The sequence below is a fragment of the Bombina bombina genome, chromosome 3 (genome assembly GCF_027579735.1).
Source record: "Bombina bombina isolate aBomBom1 chromosome 3, aBomBom1.pri, whole genome shotgun sequence".
NCBI classification, from domain to species: domain Eukaryota; kingdom Metazoa; phylum Chordata; class Amphibia; order Anura; family Bombinatoridae; genus Bombina; species Bombina bombina.
The window spans coordinates 494,504,384-494,508,194 of record NC_069501.1 but is presented as its reverse complement, the minus strand read 5'-3'; positions in this window follow the sequence as shown (position 1 = coordinate 494,508,194).

Below are 3,811 nucleotides of genomic sequence, written 5' to 3'. Positions count from 1 at the left end.
GGACCCGGCCCATTTTGGGTTCAGAACCTGGGTTGTGCTTGGTGATTAGTGGTAAAATGTAGCCACCAATCAGCAAGCGCTATCCAGGGTGCTGAACCAAAAAAGGGCCTGCTCCTTAGCTTACATTCCTGCTTTTTCAAATAAAGATTGCAAGAGAACAAAGAAAAATTGATAATATGAGTAAATTAGAAAATTGCTTGACATTGCATCCTCTATCTGAATCATGAAAGAAAAAAAATGGGTTTGTATCCCTTTAAATATATTTTGTGTAACTGTAAAACTGTGTAAAAAATGTAAAGCTTACATGATGTATTGTGCACACTAACCTGAAGCACATTATACAGCTGTAAAAAAGTAGGCAATATTACTGATCTGTGAGTGTGCACTGCTTCTGTCACAGGCTGTGAGAATACCTGAGCTCCAAGGTGGCAGCCCCAGTGCAAAGAGGCAGAGCTTCAATATCTTGCACCTTTAAGCTAATAAAACAGAAGACCTAATTTGTAAAGAACTGCAGGAACAGGATGACATGCAATACCACAGTGAGTAGTTGCCATTATTTTGTAGCTATGCACAGCAGTTTAATGTCCCTTTAATGGGAGAGAAAAGCAAATAAGGCATAGAGACTAAATTTAAAGGGACAGTTTATACCATAGCCATCTTAAAGTCTTTCCTTAGATTAAGCTGCAAATATCCTCTTGTGCCCTTTCTATATCATGCAGCAGGAACAGTAAAAAATATATTTTAAAATGAATAGTGTTTCTAGCAGGTTTGAAATGGCTGCCAAGCTCAGCCCACTGATGACATCACGATCTGGGCTTCATCTATGCACTTTGCTGAATAGCATTGACAGTCTGTTAAATCCAACTTGTGAGCCTTTTGTGATTGGATGCCATATGCAGCCCAGATTGTGATGTCACCAGTGGGCTGAGATTGGGAGCCATTTCAAACTGGTCAAAAATAATATTCATTTTAAAATAAATTTTTTACTGTTCCTGCTGCATGATATAGAAAGGGGTGCAGGAGGCTATTTGCAGCTTATTCTAAGGTAAGACTTTAAAGTGAAGGTAAAGTTTTTGTACCCATCAATCCTATTTACAACCCTTTTAGTAACTTAAATCAAGTCGCTAGCTTTATTTTTGAAAAAAACATAATTTATGTAAGAACTTACCTGATAAATTCATTTCTTTCATATTAGCAAGAGTCCATGAGCTAGTGACGTATAGGATATACATTCCTACCAGGAGGGGCAAAGTTTCCCAAACCTCAAAATGCCTATAAATACACCCCTCACCACACCCACAATTCAGTTTAACGAATAGCCAAGAAGTGGGGTGATAAGAAAGGAGAGAAAGCATCAAAATAAGGAATTGGAATAATTGTGCTTTATACAAAAAAATCATAACCACCACAAAAAAGGGTGGGCCTCATGGACTCTTGCTAATATGAAAGAAATGAATTTATCAGGTAAGTTCTTACATAAATTATGTTTTCTTTCATGTAATTAGCAAGAGTCCATGAGCTAGTGATGTTTGGGATAATAAATACCCAAGATGTGGAACTTCCACGCAAGAGTCACTAGAGAGGGAGGGATAAAATAAAGACAGCCAATTCCGCTGAAAAATAATAATAATCCACAACCCAAACAAAAGTTTTAATCTTAATAATGAAAAAAACTGAAATTATAAGCAGAAGAATCAAACTGAAACAGCTGCCTGAAGTACTTTTCTACCAAAAACTGCTTCAGAAGAAGAAAACACATCAAAATGGTAGAATTTAGTAAAAGTATGCAAAGAAGACCAAGTTGCTGCTTTGCAAATCTGATAAACAGAAGCTTCATTCCTAAACGCCCAGGAAGTAGAAACTGACCTAGTACAATGAGCCGTAATTCTTTGAGGCGGGGATTTACCCGACTCTACATAAGCATGATGAATCAAAGACTTTAACCAAGACGCCAAAGAAATGGCGGAGGCCTTCTGACCTTTTCTGGACCCAGAAAAGATAACAGATAGACTAGAAGTCTTTCTAAAATCTTTAGTAGCTTCAACATAATATTTCAAAGCTCTTACTACATCCAAAGAATGTAAAGATCTCTCCTTTGAATTCTTAGGATTAGGACACAATGAAGGAACCACAATTTCTCTACTAATGTTGTTAGAATTCACAACCTTAGGTAAAAATTTAAATGAAGTCCGCAACACTGCCTTATCCTGATGAAAAATCAGAAAAGCAGATTCACAAGAAAGAGCAGATAACTCAGACACTCTTCTAGCAGAAGAGATGGCCAAAAGGAACAGAACTTTCCAAGAAAGTAATTTAATGTCCAGAGAATGCATAGGTTCAAACGGAGGAGCTTGTAAAGCCCTCAGAACCAAATTAAGACTCCAAGGAGGAGAGATTGACTTAATGACAGGTTTGATACGAACCAAAGCCTGTACAAAACAATGAATATCAGGAAGATTAGCAATCTTTCTGTGAAAAAGAACAGAAAGAGCAGAGATTTGTCCTTTCAAAGAACTTGCAGACAAACCTTTATCCAAACCATCCTGAAGAAACTGTAAAATTCTAGGAATTCTGAAAGAATGCCAGGAGAATTTATGAGAAGAACACCAAGAAATGTAAGTCTTCCAGACTCGATAATAAATCTTCCTAGACACAGATTTACGAGCCTGTAACATAGTATTAATTACTGAGTCAGAGAAACCTCTATGACTAAGAATCAAGCGTTCAATTTCCATACCTTCAAATTTAATGATTTGAGATTCTGATGGAAAAAAACATAATTTATGTAAGAACTTACCTGATAAATTCATTTCTTTCATATTGGCAAGAGTCCATGAGCTAGTGACATATGGGATATACAATCCTACCAGGAGGGGCAAAGTTTCACAAACCTCAAAATGCCTATAAATACACCCCTCACCACACCCACAATTCAGTTTAACGAATAGCCAAGCAGTGGGGTGATAAAGAAAGGAGTAGAAAGCATCAACAAAGGAAATTTGGAAATAATTGTGCTTTATACAAAAAATCATAACCACCATAAAAAAAGGGTGGGCCTCATGGACTCTTGCCAATATGAAAGAAATGAATTTATCAGGTAAGTTCTTACATAAATTATGTTTTCTTTCATGTAATTGGCAAGAGTCCATGAGCTAGTGACATATGGGATATCAATACCCAAGATGTGGAGTCTTCCACTCAAGAGTCACTAGAGAGGGAGGGACTAAAACAAAAACAGCCATATTCCGCAGAGAAAATAATCCACAACCCAAAAATAAGTTTATTTTCACTTTTGAAAGGAAAAAACTTAAACAAAAAAGCAGAAGAATCAAGCTGAAACAGCTGCCTGAAGAACTTTTCTACCAAAAACTGCTTCCGAAGAAGCAAATACATCAAAATGGTAAAATTTAGTAAATGTATGCAAAGAGGACCAAGTGGCTGCTTTGCAAATCTGATCGACTGAAGCTTCATTCTTAAAAGCCCATGAAGTAGAGACTGATCTAGTAGAATGAGCTGTAATTCTCTGAGGCGGGGTTTGACCCGACTCCAAATAAGCTTGATGAATCAAAAGTTTCAACCAAGAAGCCAAGGAAACAGCAGAAGCTTTCTGACCTTTCCTAGGACCAGAAAATAAAACAAATAGACTAGAAGTCTTCCTGAAATTTTTAGTAGCTTCCACATAATATTTCAAAGCTCTTACCACATCCAAAGAATGTAAGGATCTCTCCAAAGAATTCTTAGGATTAGGACATAAAGAAGGGACAACAATTTCTCTACTAATGTTGTTAGAATTCACAATCTTAGGTAAAAA